The 20,122-nt window shown below is 46.9% G+C and overlaps 1 long non-coding RNA gene across 1 annotated transcript in view; it reads left to right on the forward strand.

The window, feature by feature from the left end:
* LOC134171747 (uncharacterized) overlaps positions 1 to 20,122 on the forward strand; it is a 369,803-nt gene that overhangs the window by 172,691 nt on the left and 176,990 nt on the right. The window contains exon 2 of the long non-coding RNA XR_009967724.1: positions 1,030 to 1,079. This is a non-coding gene — a long non-coding RNA (uncharacterized LOC134171747). The remainder of the gene's footprint in view (positions 1 to 1,029; positions 1,080 to 20,122) is intronic.

Genomic DNA, 20,122 nt, shown 5'->3' on the forward strand with positions numbered 1-20,122 from the left:
AAGGATATTAAGCATGTGTGCAAAACAAGAGGTCACATTCAGATAGTCTACTCTAGGTGTCTTGTTTTGGTACTACAGTGACGGAGCATCACCAGCAAAGGGCTATTCAGGGACTCACCCCCATTGTAACCCATAAGGTCAAGAAGAGAAAAAGATGCAACCCCAAATTTAACCATCTGCAGTTTGCATCACCAGTCTGAATATGGGACCTGACTTGTCTCGCAGAGACAGTGGTAGTTGTTTGTTACAAGACCAGGATGGTCTTCTAGCAGAGAGGGAGTGACCAGCTACCCTGGACTCTAGACAGAAGATCTGACAGTGACTTCATACATGACCTTCATGTCCATGGGCACCCATGGGCCTTTGATGTTCTTCCACGTGGGTAAAATGGAAGTAGGATTTCTCACCCCACTCTGTCAACTGTGAAAGAGCAAGATCACAGCAGTTTTCCCTGGGGAAAGGTAGAGCTTTTTAGGTACTGTTAAGATCTTACTTGTGTGAGAAGGGTGTGCACCAGCATAAGGGACACAGCGCCAGGAGACCAGGCTGAGACACCAAATCACTGGTTGCATGGCTCATTTTGAAACAACAGTCGAGCTGTAGCTCTGTTATCAGCTTGATCACTGATAATACGAGAGCATTATGCTGCTGTACTCCTTGTCTGGCTTTACAGGTTTCCTAGGGTCAGTTTTAGACTGGATTCATGGCCAAGACCATTAGGATGGTCTGCTCTGCTCCTCCTCCAGCATTCACTGTCACTGTGCCAGCAGAAGCTCACCCCAATTTAGGTAGAAATGATGGGAACATAGCACCAGACCCCGTCTGAGGATGCTGAATAAGGCTGATGGCAAACAGCCTCAGCTCCACTACCTCAGTGCCCCTACTTTGGGTTAGCTGCTGTTGTTCCTACCTAAAGAGACTTTCTGCAGTGGTGGATGGTTAGATACAAGGAAGAAGTTCTTTACTGTGAGGGTGGTGAGACACTGGCACAGGTTGCCCAAAACATGGTAAATGCTCCATCCCTGGCAGTGTTCAAGGCCAGGTTGGACAGAACCTTGGGTGACATGGTCTAGGGTGAGGTATTCCACGGCAGGGGTTGGAACTGGATACTCGTAAGGTCCTTTCCAACTCAAACTAGTCTATGATCCTAGGGGGGTGGCACGACTCACCCAGCTCATTGCAGCAAAAAAGGAGAGCAGAAGGGTCTTGGGGCCACAGTAGAGCCAAACGAGCAGAAATGGGAAAGCTCAGCAGAGAAACTGCTGGTAGAAAACAGGCTGTCACTGGCTCCATTGGCCCTTTCCCTCTGCTGAGCTGATACTGCGGTTTTCATTTCCAGGCAGCAAGCTGGAAACGTTTCCTTCCCTGTCTGCAGATGCCAAAGGTGCCTGAGCCGAGACAGAAGCTTTCAGGACGGCTCAGCATGAAATGCACCACGTAAAACCCTCGTAGTGCTGGCGCTGTGCTTCTCTGAGCACCGTGCGTGCTCCCTGCTTCCTCCGCTGCGCCGCACAGCAGCCTGTCAGGAGTGGGACCCTCACAAGCCTTTGCCTGTCAGACTGGGGGATTTCTCTCCCTGTCTCTGTGCCTTTGGTGCAATGCAGTATTTTCTGCTCTAGCTGCTTTGCTCACTGGAGCCCTGCGAGTGCTGGGGAAATGAGGGGGTTGCTTTGCAAAGCCTCCCTGCATGTGTGTACCGTTCCCTTCTTCAGTGAGTCCATGCTTAGCCCAGTGATGGAGCAGGAGCATGAAGATCTTTTATGCCCTGGTTCTGCTCATGCTTTTAGCAAAGTAAAGACTGGGAAAGGAGGACCAGAAATGACACCCAGTGGGGAAACCCCGTTTCTGGGGAGCTTGTGTGCAGAGCAGCAGCCTGCAACTCAGAAAGCATCTCAAGATGTTTCTCCTTGTGTCAGCTGATGTGGAGAGGGATTAGATTGTACACCAGCGGTGTATAGTTTGTCACATCTATATTTGACATCTGTTTGATGGAGGAAAAATAGCTGGGTAAATTCAGGTTTTTATCACTGCCAGTGATAGGGAAAGCCCCATGCGCACCACCTCATGGCTACCTCCTTCGTGGAGGGTTAGCCACGTCCGCCCCACAGAGCACCAGACCCATGGCTTCTCCATGATCCTAGAACACAAAATCTTGTTTTGGTGGATTTTAATTTCAAAAACATCCCTCCAAAAACTGTTCTGGCTTTGTTTCAAAGGTACAGGGGGATTTGCATGCAACAACTGTGAAGTGCTAAGTGAGCTAATGGACATGTAATGTGGGGACCAGAGAGCCGGAGCTACCCAGGAAGCTAAGCTGAGGATGTAGATACATCTCATTGGTAGAGGCTGCAACCCAAAAATGCTTGGGTAACCCACGGATTGCTGTTGCAACCATTTCTGGCGGAAACTCAGCCCTACTGTGTGCATAGGAGTTAGAAAATGCATAAACTGAGCTGTGGTTTCCTGCCCTTATGTAGGAGCTCGCCTCCATCCCTTGCACTGCAACAACTCACATCTTCCAACCAAAGCTATAGAGCTTCGTCTCAGAGTAGCAGTACCCTGCTCCTGCCCTACTGCTCGTTCAAAGGTAGAGAAAGAAGGAAGGAAGGAAGGAAGGAAGGAAGGAAGGAAGGAAGGAAGGAAGGAAGGAAGGAAGGAAGGAAGGGCAGACAACACAGACCTGTGTCCTTTCTCACTCCTGTCCACTCTAATGACAAGCAGGCAGTTTCTCCTTTCCCAGAAGCCACAGAGCTTGTTTGAAGCAATTTGGAGGCAATTGAATGAAAAGGAAGAAATGAGTAAATATTGCAGTTTATGGATGGCTGAGTCAAACCCACAGGCGATAATTAGAGGCCAACAGTCCCTTTTATGCCCACAGTAAGAAAGCGACTTAAGCTTGTTCCATTTCAGTTCCAAATAGGAGGTGAAGCTGTAGTGGGCTGGATTGTCAGTTATGGCACCTTTTAATATGCATCAGGAGGAAAAACCAAAACAGAACAGGTTTTTACTTTAATCTAAATGCAAAGTAAATTTCTCTGGTTTCAATCCTCTCCTTCTAGTTGAGATGCAAAGAAATGATGCTGGGGAAACAGAGAGAACACAACTATAACTTCCTTACTCTTTTCTCCCTTCATCTGCCCTACAAATAGTTTTTGACACAGCTGTTTGCCCACCTGGCCCCTTGTTGGCACAATTTATGGTGGTTTCTTGCCTTCTTCCTTACCTACTTGCAGTCTCAGCCTGGCTGAACAAACGCAGCTCCAAAGTGTGGACAAGCTCTTCCCTGTGAGGGTGCTGAGGCGCTGGCAGAGGTTGCCCAAATAAGTGGTGAATGCTCCATCCCTGGCAGTGGTCAAGGCCAGGTTGGACAGAGCCTTGGGTGACATGGTCTAGTGTGAGGTGTCCCTGCCCACGGCAGGGGGTTGGAACCGGGTGATCTTAAGGTCCTTTGCCTTTCCAACTCAAACCATTCTATGATTCTATAAAAGGTGTAAGGATTTGCTGTGTAATGAAGTATATCCCTGAAGATACCCAGATACAGAGACTTTATAATACTTCAGTGTAGATACTTCATTGCTGCTGTTAGAAGAGCATGTACAGCATGACAGAAGCTCAAAAACTATGCGTGGATAAAGAGCCTTTACATTACAAAACTCATCGGCAGCTCACAAAGTACAGATGGCAATCAGGGCTCCACTCCAGTGGTTTTTAACCTGACCACTTCCTTACGGCTAGACTTACCAAAGAACCCAGCTCCTGAGCTAGTCTGTTGCTCTCATAAAACATATTGAGGTTCCGTTAAAAAAAAAAGACATTTGGAAACAGCATATTTATTAGTTTTTTAAGGAAAACTCATGCTCTCTTTTTGTTGAAAACCATTTCTGAAGAGAATTGCACTTTCGCAGGCTCCCCCCTTCTTTTTTTACTTCCTTTTCCCTTTCCTATTCCTTTCCTTTCCCTTTCCTATTCCTTTCCTTTCCCTTTCCTATTCCTTTCCTTTCCCTTTCCTTTTCCTTCTGCTTTTCCTTCTCATTTTTATTTTCATTTTATCTTTCTTCTTTTTTTTCTTTCCTTTTTTTTCACTCTTCTTTTTCCTTCCTTCTTTCTTCTTTTTTCTTTTTTTTTCCTTCCTTCCCCAAACAGTAACAGCAACAGAACTCAAGCAAACAAATCCAACCTCCTATGCAAAAAGCTCTAAGGCTCCTGACTAAACACCCAAGTGAGGAGATTTCCCACAAACGCCCAGACTGCAGGAGCCCCCATTTTTATCAGGAAAACTACAGCCATCAGAAACTATTCCTGGCTTTATGTAGGGACTCAGCCAAAACTCTCTGTATTCTTTGCTCTTGTAAGAGGTAAGATGCAAGATGTAAGATGCTGTGGTCAGCTTTTGGGTTCCATCACACAGGAATAACTGAAGCTCTTTACAAAGCAACTCCAATCATAAAATCAATCATTTGGGTTGGAAAAGACCTTTAAGATCATCAATTCCAACTGCTAATCCAGCACTTCCAAGTCCACCACTAAACCATGTCCCCAAGCACCACATCTATATGTCTTTTGAATACCTCTAGGGATGGTGACACCAGCGCTTCCCTGGGCAGCCTGTTCCAGTCCTACCATAGGACAGAGAAGATGAATACTGTCACCGTACTGCTGCAAACACCAGTCCTGCCAACTGCAGAGTGTCGGGAACCACTTTCCCACCTCCTCCCTCCTCACGAACCATTTGGAGCTCAGCCACAGCCTTGGAAGAGGGCCCAGATATTTATGTTCCTGGACCTTGGCTCATGGCAGCCAGTGTTTGGTTTTGAAAACAGCTGCTGATTAAACAGAAATCCCCTGCCCAACAAACAGAAAAGAATCTTTTCTTCCCCATTTTTGCCTATCCGGTTCTATTGCCTGGGCTGGAACAAGACTGCCCTGCTGGAGAAATCTCTCCTTGCCAAATTCCGGCAGTGGATGCACTGCTTTGGCTCACACCTGTATTGATGTTTCCAGGGACTAAGAGCCTGCAGAATCTGGGAGATAGTTTGGATGATGAAGGAAAAGGCTTTTCTCAAATGGATAAACCAACACTCGTTAAAATTCCAAAGAACCTTCATTTCCATCGACTCCGCAGGGTGTGATTTCAGTCTCTAACACCTTTGCTTGCAAAGCAGCCTTCACTAGTGACAGCCACTGCAGTCCCCAAATAAGCATCTTACAGAGCCCTTCATAATGCTCAGTTTCCCAAGATAGAGCAGTGATGTGACAATTCCAAAGCACCCCAACAAGCTGCCATTCTGACACCAAAACAACTATGATTTGGCCTCCAAGAGACCACGACCACCCTTTTCATCTTCAGCACAAGGTTTGGTTACCCCCAACTGGGGTCTGTGCTTTCACACTGATTTTGATTTTTATTGCAGGCGACTCGAGTGCTTTCAGCTTTGACGCAGACTTTGTAGCGCATGGTGCTGTACATGCCCCAAACATTTATAAGTTAAAGAAAGCAGATATTGTTTGGGAACAAAAATAATGTGCCATTTTGAAGGCAGGGTATGGCTGGAGGCTGACAGCTCTTTACCATGCGCTCATCCACAGCGTACTTGTTTCTCGTACTTTTGTTAAAGTTAGTTCTTCCAAAGGCAAATTGAGATCTTGTCTTTGAATTACAAAAAAAGATGCTGGAGGATTTCAGTGATGCAATTTCTCCTCTTTTTGCTTAGTCATTTCTGCTCGTCTCTGCACAAGCAGCTGAAAAGACATCCAATATGCCTTGGACAAGTGACCACCAGACCTGGCCAGCAGTCCATGACGTTTAACCCACTGAATGTCAATACCCTTCAGTTGGCCGTTGCTCTAGTCTGGGTTAACTTGTGAGCCAGTGACCTGGAGGTGAAAGCCCTTCCTATTCCCTTACTAATCATGGTCAAGCCGAAGAAACTCAGAGGGCATGGTTACGGGAAAAATGGTAGTCGATAGCAAAGCATATTCACAAGTATTTTTAGTCCTGAACATCAAGGAGCCACTAAGTCTATTGAATATAGCTCTGAAGATAATGTGTATAGATAGAACTAAGTAAAGGAAGATAAGAGCTCTTAACTGGCATATTTCTTGTCAGGCACCATGGAGCACTCTCCTCAGAGGATGCGTAAATGCCCTGGTCACTAGAACTGCTTGAAACTCTCTTGCCTTCAGTAAGCACAGAAACAATCTTGTACTGGCCATGAAATGGCCTATCAGATCCTTCTGACTCTCATTTCTAGCTTTTAGTCCCTTGGGTCATCTGTTCCCTTCAGTGTAATTGCCTTACTTCCTGGTCTGAGGTGGACTCACCTCTAATCCACAGAACAATGATGCTCCCATTAGTTTTCATAATTAACACTTGGTCATGCCTTCATTGTATAGCAGATCCTTACTATGGTTACCAAGAAAGAAGAGAGCAAATTAGCAGCTTCATTTGCGGTCTACTGTACATGATGCTGGTAGACCAATCATAGCTTTCCTAGCTTTTGCATGCTGTATTTGGCAGGAGATGGAAAAACTTACTCATAGCCATAACTCTGTGCAGAGCATGTCTGATTCCAGTCTGCTCCCATACAAGACCACAGGATCAGCTTATGACAACTGAGAGGGAGGTGAAAAGCCCTAAAATAGTCTTCCTCATCCACAGGTCCTCATATTAACCCTCAGAATAACATAAAATAAACGTAAATGCAGTAGATCTGTCCAAAGATCTTCCTCCCAGGGCACAAGCCTGCTTCCAACAATGAGCAGATACCTATAGAGAAACTATATAGAACTGGGCAATTATAGAATGATCCATTCCCCAACTTATGCACTCAAGACCCCATTCATCTTTCCATCATGGCTGCACTTCTTCACTGGGATGACATATTTGGTGGGTAGGTAGCTTTGAGGCAGGCATATGTTCAAGTACGTTACTCTAACTCTGATTTACATCAGCCTAGAAAATCTAGAGACTGATGGTATTTGGTGAAAGAAATTAAGTGGCCTTGGAAGAAGTGAAAATGATTCAAATGGAGTGAGCATCTTGGACAGGACCCATTATTTAGAAAGCTCAGTTACCGATAGAAACTGCTTTTGGATTAAGGTAACCCAAAGGATGTTCAAGGGGCGAGCTAGAGAAAAGCTGCCCTCGAATGTCTGAGTCCATGTGTCTGGCTCATATTTCATAGGACATTCTTTCCTATCCTCACTTCCCCTTGGATGGAAAAAGGAGTAATTTGCTGCATTTGACTCAGGGACCAGAAAGTACAAAAGCAGCATTAAAGTCAAGTATTGAAGGAAAAAAGATTAAACCCCCCCCAACCCAGTTTGTTAATGAGGTGTAGGGCAAGTCTTGCTCTATTCAGAATCCATACACCCAGCCCAGTGATCTGACAGTGGGAACAAACTGATTTCAAAACTCACCAAGAAATAGAAAGCAATTGAGATAGGTCTTGAACCTAGAAACATAGAACGGTTTGGGTTGGAAAGGACCTTAAAGGTCATCCATTTCCAACCCCCAGAGACACCTTCCACCAGACCAGGTTGCTCAAGGCGCCATCCAACCTGTCCTTGAACACTGCCAGGGGTGGAGCATTGCAATTTTATTTCCCCCAAACCAGGCAATTTCAGATCTGACTCGTCTCAAACTGGGATGAAGCAAGAAACCGTTCCCACACACGTATCTCAGTGGTGCACAACAGCCTCCTGCAGTTTTGCCTCTGAAGTTTCCTCCATACGGGTGAGCCCCAGGGGCCGGTGCAGGGTCACCCTCTTCCTTCCGCTGCCTGCCCAAGTACTTCACTATGTAAACGATGCAGAAACACGCACGAGCTACCCCCTACTCACTCTGAGCTTGAGTTTAAGGCCAAAAAAAGAAGCAGCTGCCTCCAAGTGCAAGCCCACGATGCCGCCCGTAGTTAGATGAGTATTGAACTGCCGCGCCAGCGTTTTTTACGGCAGTTTAAAACGCTATCAAGGCGGCATCAAACTGCCTTTTACATCCAAACCCAAATGGTTATGGAATGGAGCCCAGAGTGAAATGCTAAATTGGATCCTATCAAATCAGCATCAGATCACACCGGCTAAGTTGTAATGAATGGCTCCTAACGACGGAGTTCATCATTATAAAGTAATGACAAAAGATACATAGCCATCGAGGGCTCCAGCAGCGCAACCAGCCGCCACCCATCACCTACCCCTTCCCCTCTCTCTGCTGCCTGCTGTTTTGTTCCTATTAGGGTGAAGCCTTTTTTTCTGGGGAGTGTTTTGCTCCCTTTAACTGGCAAAGGGTTTCAGGGCTCATTCAGGATAAATTATTCAGTCTAAACGGATGCGCAATAAATCTTCAATGGCAAACAATAGATGATTCTCCCTTTAGACACACCGAGCCTACAAATCTAATCTCTTGCTAAGCAATACCGTGTCCCACTACAGCTGCTGATGGCAAAATTTACAAGGGTAGCATTTGTTCCCTTATGTGCATCTAGATTTAGATTGCCATAGGGCCTCCCCTTCCCACAGCAACACAAGGCAACCCAGCACTGCATGTGTGAACTGGTCACCGTGGGAGAGAGAGACAAAGAAATGGCTCACTAGCCTTCAGTTTGGAAAAGAGCCAGTCATGCAAACTTTGAGCTGTTTTGCTTGTTAAATAAGGATGCTTTAAAAGGATACAGCAGCTTGTGTAAGTGAATTAGGATTAGTAGTCCCGTGTATTTTGCTGAGATTTAAGCCTCTCACGTAGCTGAACTTGCACTTCTTTTCTTGGAAAGCATGGTCTTAGCATGACATCTGTACTATTTACACCAATTTTACCCACTCTGAACCCAACAGACCTGTCTGGAAGAAGGTGAAGCCTCAGACCCACCTACAGCGCTCAAATCTCTGCCCTGTCGCTGAAGCCAGCTCCTTTTTCCTCCACCACAACTGACAGCACAGACTGATTTTGCAGCATCTGGAGGGTGGTTCTGCTCCTTAAGGAGCTCGAAACACAGAAAACCCCCATCACAGATTTAGTGCCAGGAATCAACTGAATGAACACTGTGGCTAGCACAAGCTTCGGCCACCAAATGGAAATGGCTGTCAGTGGATCCTCGGCAAAGCCACAGTTCCCCTGGCTGAGGACTTGGCCTTCTGTGTTTAAATCCTTCATCACATTGCACCCACTTCTTCCTGCCATCTGCCAGAGGCGCCGTGCCCTGGGCCAAGTCTGGTGCCGGCTGCTTCTCCCTGCACAAGCCTCCCTAGCCCAGTATATGCCCAAGTGCTTTTGCACACTCCAACTGCTCTTCTCAACCCATAAAGAAGCCAAGTTGGGAGCTCTGCTGTCATTTCCCCTACCCCCACATCAGCTGTAGCAGGAGTGAGCAACTGCTTTGGCTTCTCTTTACCTTTCAGGGCCATCTGCACAACCTCAGACCTCGTGCTAGGGGAAATGGAGGAGGGCCAACAGCACCTTCATGATTTCACCCAGGAAGCAAGTTATAGCCTGGAAGCAGGAGGTTTATATACATTCATGAAATACTCAGGGCTTCCTCGCGCTTCTTTATGGCTGTGGAGTCCTCTGGGAATGGCATGGACTCCTAATGGATGCTGCATTAGCTAATCCAGTGATTCAATTACTTCTAAATACTCTCTGGTGGCCGGGGCCAGTCTTCCTGCTCACTTACTGGAAATAGTTGCCCTTCCAGGGGGAGGGGAGAAGAGCTCCCTTTATAGGAAACATCCCCCTCTTTCTTCTGTTCATTGTCTATCCACAGGTACTGATCAGCCTCCAAGGGCACAGATGGAGCCAGACAGACCTGAGATCCAGTACCTGTCTCCTCAGAGGTCCAGACACAAACCCTTTCTGGCTCCACTATCAAAAGAGATGAATGAGGAAGGTAGATCATATCAGCTCAATAGGCACAGCAAGGCCCCGATGGCCATCAGCTTGTGGGAGCTGGACCATATCCATCTAGCACAGGGTGAAGCCAGAGGTGCTCAGTCTTGCTGACACTCAACTCTGTAGGTTTGTCCATCTAGGACCAGAATCCAGGTGATTTTAGGGGTTGCCCCATCCATTTGCTGCAAGGTCATTTTTCAGCTGGACACCACAGAGTCCAGTTTTGTGCCCCTCACTACAAGAGAGACATTGAGGTGCTGGAGCGGGGCCAGAGAAGGGCAGTGGAGCTGGTGCAGGACCTGCAGCACAAGTGGGATGGGGAAGGGCTGAGGAACCTGAGGGGTTCAGTCTGGAGAAGAGAAGTCTCAGGGGGGACCTGATTGCTCCCTACAACTGCCTGAGAGGAGGATGGAGCCAGGAGGGGCTGGGCTCTGCTGCCAAGGAACAAGGGATGGGACAAGAGGAGACGGCCTCAAGCTGCACCAGGGCAGGTTTAGATGGAGCTGAGGAACAATTCCTGCCCCAGAGGGTGCTCAGGCATTGGAACAGGCTGCCCAGGGCAGGGCTGCAGTCACCGTCCCTGGAGGTATTTAAAAGACATGTAGATGCGGTGCTTGGGGACATGGTTTAGTGGTGGCCTTGGCAGTGCTGGGCTAACAGCTGGACTCGATCTTAGAAGTCTCTTACAACCTAAATGATTCTATGATCACTAAAGGGGATGACAAAAGTAGGGGTACAAGACTCTTATCCAAGCAATCACTATATATTCTGCTTCCCAAATTCCTATTGCAGTTTTAATGGGACATTTCTTCATCTCTTACCCTAAGCTCTGCCTCTGTGGATGAACACAATTCAGCGCTGCATCTCAGACAGTCATTGTCTTAGGCATATGTATAGGTATCACCTGAATGTCATACAGCAAATCCATGCTCTTTTCACTAATGCTTTGCTGTATGGACAGAGCTTCATAAGCCTAAGAAGAGCATTACTCTTCGTTCTTGAAAGCACAGAGGAGATGAAAGACAAATTCAACACGCTCAGAGAACTAAGAAGCTCATGCCAGGGAAGAGCAGGTTTGATCCTGTAATGAAGGAGGGCTGCAACCAGCTTCATTTGGCTATACACATACAAAATACTGCTCCCCCCTGGAAAGTAATCAGCCAGACCATGGGAGGGTCTGCTTTTAGCCTCAAGTGGGTTTTACATCATAATGCACTTCTTTCTTAGAAACAGGCACAAAAAATGAGGAAAGATATGCACAGAATGGGAGGGCCAGGTACAATTCCTTTTGATTTGTCAGGGATGAGCCATCAAAGAAGATCCACTTTTGGCTTTACTTTTACATTAGGATTGCTATATTCACTTTTGACCAGGGAAGTGCTAAAGTACATACAAAAGACATTGTTTGCATAGTCTCAAAAGGGAAAGATAAAACCTTACAAGCTTCTTCTACCGAAACCTTCATACAGCCCCAAACCACAAGACAGACATTCATACATTGGTTCATAACCTTAAAAAGCAGAAGAGATCAAATATATATATTAAAAATATGCATAATATATATATGTAATACATACGTATGTATATACACAATACACATGAAGTATTTCAGAGAATTCCCTACGGTGAAGAATCAGTGCTTGCAACATGCTGCTGCAGAGCATGGAGTCAAGCGATGTGGAGCCACATTAATTACAGTTTCACTCAGTGCTTGGCCCAGGCTTGGGCTTTCGGGAAGGAATTGCTATTTGCAAGTGGTTTAACACCCCGCTGCCACTGCTCCCGAGTTCCCATCTCGGAGGGGCAGGAACAGTGCTGCTTGCAAGCCCTTCAGCTCACTGCTGCTGTGACAAAGGGAGAGCAGGGAGCATTTGCCTGAGTGATGTTCCCAGGAGCAAAGCACGAGCAGGGAGCTCAAATCAGGGCTGATCTTCCCATCTTAACAGCATAGGGCAAAACGTTCAAGACTCTGCCCTTCAGAGCTGGTCCAGTATTCTCAGAAAGCTCAAGCTCAGATACTAGACTCAAGTTTCAATAGAACAAAAGATGTCTTTTGTGTGAGGACCACACCGAGGCTCATTTTGGAAGGAAGGTTCATGCTGAGGGCTTAGTTTGGATGGAGACATCTGGCTTTGCAGAACACAGTGTAGGTACGTGGATGTGATCTGTGCTGGGCCACCTAGTCTCAAAAGACCTTAGACTGAATTACCGAGATATATCCATTGCATGGTTCTGTTAGATAACTTATTCCTGACCGGGTGGGATTTCCATGGAATTTAGGGCCAGCGCTGCCCTGCCAATATTGCCCACAGCAATTTGCTTAAGAGCTGGGTGCAGTTTAAGGCAGGCTGCTGTAGAAGTCCTTTTTTAGCATCAACAAACACATGGCTCTTTCATCATTATCTTTAGGGGAAGGCCTTAAGCTAAATCCTTCAGTCACAGGTGAGACACAGAGAGTGGACGGGAAAGAAAGCCTGCATAAGTGGCAACACAGGACATGCAAAAGGCTTAAATTCAAGGAGAATCAAACAGATACAGCCTGAAATTCAGATATAATCAATTTTCTTTGCATTGTAGAGCTAGTTTAGATAGTGGAAATTACGAATGAGGAGGGATTGGGATAAAGTCACCTTGGAAGCTGGAACAACCGAAGTATGAAGTAACTTGGTTCTCCTAATCCAGGAGGTGCAGAGGTCCTGCCATTCATTGCCTTGGTAGGCCTGGAGGCAACCACTTGGTTGTGGAGCCACAAGGATGGGCAACCAGGTGATGGACATGCTAGACTTTAAGCTACCTGCCCTTGCCTGTGGGTTTAATTTAGGGCTGTACTATGATGGTTTATGTCAACAGTGATTATAACTTTCTGCTATCCAAGGCTGTCAGACCATCATCTCCTTCTGTCAACGCAGAGAGGCTGGGCAGGCTGTCCAAACAACCACTTTAATGCACATACTTTGAATATGAAGCCTACCTCCCTCCTTCAACTATGGAAAACCTAAATGTGGTGGTCCTATGCAATTCACAATCTGAGGTGCTCATCACTATTGGAAGCAAGCTGTGTACTGCAGCTGGTACCTGCATCATTCCTGGAAATCATAATGTGGGTATGGCCCTGTTTGAGGAAATTCTGGACAAACAAATACACTGTCTGCACTCCACAGCCATAAAACACTTCTCAACCTCAGGCATTTAGAAGGAGCCATAGAGGAGGACCAAAGGCATTTTCTAGTACTACTTGTTCACCCCACTGATGGCAATGATGGAGTTAATACAGCTCCCATCTACATGTTGAGCAGGCAGCTTGCCACAGGCTTGAAGTCTGGTAAATAAGCAGGCACATCTTGGCTCACTGGGAACAGATTGCTAACTCAGTTCAGCTCAGGGTGAGATGCACCACTGAGTGGCTGTCGTTAGCGGAGAGAATTCAGTGGTCATGACTGCGTGTCACTGTCACAGGCAGAGCTGCACGGGACTGGAGACCCGGTAAAGAAGAAATGGGTTTGGTTCTTGACCAAGTCTTGACGTCCTTGCTCCACCAGTGCTCCCTTTCCTGGTGTCAGTCTAACCTCTGTTCAGTAGGTGTAGTGGGTGTTTTGTGTTCCTCCCCTGGCAACCAGCCTATGAGCACACAAGGCTGCTGCAGCTATAGTTATTTCTCAAGGGCTGAAAATTCCCTGGATCAATCCCTAGACCTTTCCCTCGTGCTGATTCCAAAGCAAGGACCACCAGGTTTGTTAGTATTGCTGACTTACTTATCTGAGGTCCTGCAGAGGCCTGCTGGAAACAGGACAGAGAGACCCCAAGTATCATCACACTATGGCAGAGATGACATACAGGATTCAAACCAATTTAGTCGAGTTATGGGACACTGATGGGCTTCCCAGGGCAGAGGTGCAATCACCGTCCCTGGGAGCATTCAAAAAATACACAGATGAAGCCCTTAGTGACATGGTTTAGTGGCGGGCTTGTTAGTGCTGGGGTAAATGCTGGACACGCTGATCTTAAAGGTCTTTTCCAACCCAGTTTATCCTATGATTCTATGATGGAAAACTGAATCTTGTAAGGGTCTAGGTGGGGGTAAGGTGGACACACTTACCATCCCCTCTCCATGCAGCCACCTCCCCATGGCTGCTAGACGTTGTGCATCTGGGCACCTCCTAAGGACAATGAACAAGGTCCATGAGGGAACTTCCTTCTCCAGTGTTCATTCTGGGACCAAACTATCAGCTGGGTTTCAGCTAATGGAGTCTTATCACCAACCCCCCTTCTAAAACCTGCCAAGCCAGGAAATACAGATACCAGGAAACCTGTGCACTGCAAAGGCAACTTAAGGAACACGAGAGGCTGAGAACATTGGGGCTGTTGAGCCTGGAGAAGAGAAGCTGTGTGGAGACCTCAGAGCAGCTTCCAGTGTCTGAAGGGGGCTACAAGGATGCTGGAGAGGGGCTCTTCATCAGGGACTGGAGTGATAGGACAAGGGGTGATGGGTTCAAACTGAAACAGGGGAAGTTCAGGTTGGAGATAAGGAACTTCTTCCCTGTGAGGGTGCTGAGGCACTGGCACAGGGTGCCAAAAGAAGTGGTAGATGTTCCATCCTTGGCAGTGTTCAAGGCCAGGTTGGAAAGTCTTGGGTGACGTGGTTTAGTGTGAGGTGTCCCTACCCATGGCAGGTGGGGTTGGAAATGGATGATCTTAAGGTCCTTTCCAACCCAAACCATTCTATGATTTTATGATTATACGATCCATTTATGGGAAAGAAACCCAGCAAATTCACAGCTCACCCTTTGCTGTTCCCTTGAGCTGGAGCTCAGACACAGAATTAAGGACTTATTACGTGGGCTAAAGCTAAAACCCCATGAGAAGTCATCGGCATAGGGCACGCAGTGCACATTGGAGCAGTTCCAGCTCAGTCCAGCAGCAGCTGGGGGGATTCCATCTGCTCCAGCCAGCCTTTAGCAACACCACGCTTGCATTTCATTTGTCCCTCCCCCGTGCAATTATGAGGATGTACATGGGAACCTTGTCTGCATCCCCCGTTTGCTCTCAGCATGCAGCGAATTCAAAGCTGTGCTGCCAACATCACAGGGCATTGGAATCAGCTGCAGTGGCACGAAAGCAGCTGGAAGGTTTGCAGAGCTGCAGAGGGGTGGGCCAGCTCCTTGCTCTCAGCTGCTAAAAAGCCTGAAGAATGTTTCCATGAAATCCATTGAGGAAAACCCCAGGATCAGTGGTAGAAGGGGACAAGAGGTTGTTGTGGAGAAAAAAAACCTCTCTTAAACCACACAGAAATGTGAAGAGAGAGGCTCAGCAGAGGCACAACGAATGGTGAGAAATTATCAACAGCTTCTAGAAATGAAATGACCACGGCACTATAAGAAACCAGCTCTAAAACCCCAATAGGAGATGGAATCCAGACTGCGCAACGATGCGACTTTACCACAGCCCCTACAGTGATCAGCAAACAAGCCTTCCCTTAGCTCAAACTGCATAGCTTTTGGGGTAGAAAGGTTGGGAATTGCATCTCTGCCAAGCTGTGAGCAGAGAAACAACTGCAGCGAAAGCTTTGCAGGGCAGGACCTGTCTCTTATCACACTGACTACTTGGTTGATGCTTAAATAACATAATGAGAACTGCAATATGGGGACAAGTCCTTCTGCAGCTGCCGATTGCCTGCTAAACCCAAAACAAACCCCACCAGCTCCTTGAATCCACCCCAGTCCATATCCCTTGCTCACTGATACAGCTTTTTCTCATATCCCTTGCTTACTGATGCAGCCTCTTCTGTTCCTCAGTTCTGTTCCTCCACCCCTGACCAGGGATTCAGCTGTACCTGTTGCTTTCCCAGACCCTTTCTCTGATGTGGTACCTGATGCCACCTCCTGCCCCTTCTCCACTCCTTAATTTTGGTGCATGCATGTCCACAGTTTTGTTGCCTTCCATCCAGCTCTAGCCATACATCCGCTTGCCCTTTGAGTAGCAACACTAATGATGTGGGGACCTCAGACAGTATGGAGGAGAGCTAATTTGGCTTCCAGTAACCCACACTGTACCATAGAGAAGCTCGAGATGTCCTCCTTTCATTCCAATATTTGCATTTGCAACCTTACTTCTTGAATGCAGAATTTGATAGCAACCTGGCAAAAGAATGATGGTTTAAAACTAAATGCCAAGTGGCTTCACCTCCATGGAGGGTTTCTGTGGCAGATACTCAGTAGAGTTGATTAGACAGAAATAGTCTCTCACTCTCAGACCAGGCCTGGCCCTCCCTCTCAATTTGGGTGGTGAAAGGGTCTGAAGAGGGAAATCTTTCTCCTTTTCAAGTGCTTCCTTCCTCCACACTACAAAGTGTTGTTTCCACCTTTGTGTGGCCTGTGCTGAGTGGGAGCATGCAGCACATCAACCTTTCCCTAGGAAGCAGACTCCCAAGGAACGAGTTGATGCCATTTTGTGAACTTTAAAGAGGAGGAAGCCTTTGTTTCTTACATCCTTTTAGGTGCTGATCAATAGTGAAGCTTCAAACCTCCACAAACACGCCTTTCCCTGCAGTCAAACCAAGCCTTGAGGCTGCCTTTGCTCCTTCTGACGACGGGCAGCCTTTCTTCTAGCCTTGCTTCACCACCCCTCCTGGAGGGTCTGCCATCAGAGGAGGACCCAGGGTGTGCACGTTCACTATTCAAGCCAGCAAACAGCTCCACCACCTACAGAGCCAATTAGTAAGAAGGGATGGCTGCCATGGGAGCAGGGACCGACCTGACTTACCAGGGTGGGTGAGCAGAAAGGGTGACATCTCCGTGACACAGGGCAAGCCATCTCAATCCCAGCTGCATGTCCACCTCGTTCATAATGCAGCTGGGCCATTCGCTGCTTTTCCCTGTTGCTTTCGATACAGGATAAACAGGAAAATCACTGATCATTAGCAACAACAGACAGAAGGATCCCAAGGGCAAACTTTCCGTATTAGTCATAAAATCAGCTCTCCTCTCAGGCAGTCTGTCTCCCTGTGGCAGGTCTGTTCCTCAGAGCATCTTTAAAAATACAGGTTTTATTTCAGCCGTGCCAAAAATCAAGGCCGCCTTATGCTAGACACAACACGACTTAAGCAGATCATCTCTGCTCTGCAGAGCTTAAAATTCACATAGTCAAGGCAATGTGTAAAGGGACCAAGAGACACAGGGCGGTGAGCTGACTTCCAAAATCATATTGCAAATGGGTTTCAGGGCTGGGAATACCACCATGGTCTCCAGCCAGAGGCAGGATCACTGCAACACAGTGCGACTGCCCCATTAGTGATGCATTTAAATACTCCAAGTGCTGAAGTGTCTACACAGCGTTCTCTCCCTGGTTTTTACATGCTTCAGGGCTCTTTTAGTCTCTTAGGGTGAACTCTGTCACTGCCTAGCAAAACCACAGGTCTGCTCTTTCCTAAATCCCTTTGGTTTGTCAAAGTCACACAGGATAATACTGTGCCAGATCACCAATACTGACACTGCAGTCCTTTGGAGGTACATAGAATAGTTAGGGTTGGAAAGGACCTTAAGATCATCCAGTTCCAACCCCCTGCCATGGGCAGGGACACCTCACACTAAACCACGTCACCCAAGGCTCTGTCCAACCTGGCCTTGAACACTGCCAGGGATGGAGCATTCACAACCTCCCTGGGCAACCCATTCCAGTGCCTCACCACATGCACAGGAGCAAATTACTCTTATTTGTAGATTCGCAATGAATAGTGCTTTCCACCCAGAATCTGTGCCACTCCTTCCCCAGTTACTGACCCACAACATAGGTGCCATGACAAGATGGCACCAGCATGTCATACATTGAACTCAAGCCTTGGCAAAATTGGGTCAATTTAAAGCAAAGCACTGACCTGACAACTTCTTCTCATCAAATGAGGTGAGATCAGCAGCGTCCCTCTTTGGGATGCAGATGATCACTCAGGCTGGATTTATAGGGGTTAAAACAATACCTCTGACCTCCTTTGGGACCCACAACACCTGATACCAGACCAACACCATATCCAAACCTGTATGTCATTGCTAAATCAAAGCTCACGGTTAAAATAACCCTCCATGGTTACAACATCCTTTGATGAGAAGACCATTCCTTTGGCCAGCAAGGGAAGAGGTTTTTGTGCAGCATTGTCCACCTATATAGAAAGAAACTAAAGCAGCCATGACTCTGTCTTTTCTCCTTTTTAGTTTTTTGTATTTGATCTTGTACAAAAGTCATTTGGAATCATGTTCTGCTGGAGAAAAATCAAATCTCACATGGATCTTCATCTGGGCTGGTAGGTGGCACCCTGTAATGTTTTCTATTAATGATTCAGATATGGGAGATCATTGAATTTGCTGGAGATAATGAAGGAAGGGCAGTGGTTAGGACTCAGAAGGACGTAACCATTTTGCAGGCTGATCTTAACAGAGAAGGTGAACAGGCACTGAAGTAGAATATGAAATTTAATGTGGCTAAGTATGAAGTGGCGCACGGGGGTAAGAGCAATCTCTGAGCTAAGTGCATTTTAAATGATGCCGAATTAGCCACACGAAGAAGTCAGAGCTAGACTTAATCAACAGAGCCAACATTTACTGTCATTGTACACTGGTGTGATAGAACATCTCAGGGTCAGGCATCCTCAGGAGGTCAACATGAGAAGCAGGTGAGGGCAACGGTGGGCTCAGCTAATGACTTTCTCCTGATCCAAGCATCATTCTCAGCTGCTACTTAAAGCTGTCAGGCAACTTGGGCTGCTCACACTCTGTTTTCTGATCTTTATTGCTTTGCCAAAGTTTAATTGGCCCAGCTGATGCTTCCCAAGCTGGGTGTCTGCTGCAGGCTGGTTAGTTAGTTGTGCTCTTATTTGCCAGAGGAGGTGGAAGCAGGGAGGAGGGAAGGAGACTTGGGTTTCAATACGAAATGAGTGCAACTCATTCCAAGGCAAAATGCATCAAGCAAACCATTAAAAAAAGATTCTAGTGGCTTTCTAGGGGAAGCAGCATCACCTCTTCCCTCCTTTTGAATAGTGATTTGACATGAGAAAGGAGAGATGGAGTCATTCTGATGCCTGGGGAATGGCATTTGCTAAGTTAAAAACCTCCCCAACTTCAGCTTTTCAATTACTCCAGAAAGGCTTGGGAGTACATGGTGACTACATCCCCTGAGCCATTTGTCTGCACTGATCACGCTCCTTACCCTCATCCAGAAAACAAGGACACTTTAAGACTGGCTAACCCACCACAGCGAGAGCAACCTGGAACTTCCCTTGCAAGAGTCCCCCCTCTTATTTAGGACAAGAACTTGGAACAAGGCAACTTTTGGCCAGAAATTCATTAGGGTCCTGTTTTGCTTCCCAGGCAATGACTGAAGGATAGGATAGGATAGGATAGGATAGGATAGGATAGGATAGGATAGGATAGGATAGGATAGGATAGGATAGGATAGGATAGGATAGGATAGGATAGGATAGGATATTTCAGTTGGAAGGGACCTACAGTTACCATGTAGTCCAACTGCCTGACCACTCCAGGGCTGACCAAAGGTTAAAGTAAGTTATTAAGGGCATTGACCAAATGCCTCTTAAATACTGACAGGTTTGAGGCATCAACCACCTCTCTAGGAAGCCTGCTCTAGTGTTTGATTAGCATTTTGATAAAGAAAAGCTTACTCATGTCCAGTCTAAACCTCCCCTGATGCAGCTTTGAACCACTCCCAAGCATCCTGTCCCTGGATCCCAGGTAGAAGAGCTCAGCACTTCCCTCTTATTTCCCTCTTCAGGAAGTTGTAGAGAGCTGTGAGCCTCCTTCTCTCCAGACTAGACAAACATAAAGTCCTCAGCTGCTCCTCACAGGACGTTCCTTCCAGCCCTTTCACCAAAGAACACAAAAACAATGAGGTAGAAGAAGACATTGCCATAAACAGATGTTGGCTGAGAGTACCTGGAGTGATGGGACAGACATTTGCTGCAACCCAAACCATAGCAAGGCATCATTTGGGGACTGTACTAGTGGGTTTGGACCAAAACATAACCAGAAATCATGCTCACAGCCTGGATGATCGCATGTTGCTGCTGCCGGCCCAAGCCTTGGCTTGTGTTAGTTTGTCAATGCAGATACAGGCTGGTGCTCCCATCTCTTCTCTGCTGTCACAGAATCACGTACTCCTCACATGCTGATCAACACAGAGCACCGTGTCATTCCATCAGGGTTAGCACAAGCAAAGTTGTCTGCAGGATGAGTCTGAGTG

Source organism: Pezoporus occidentalis, unplaced genomic scaffold, assembly GCF_034315485.1.
Source record: "Pezoporus occidentalis ecotype Australia unplaced genomic scaffold, CSIRO_AGI_Poc_V1 ctg42, whole genome shotgun sequence".
Classification (NCBI taxonomy): Eukaryota; Metazoa; Chordata; class Aves; order Psittaciformes; family Psittacidae; genus Pezoporus; species Pezoporus occidentalis.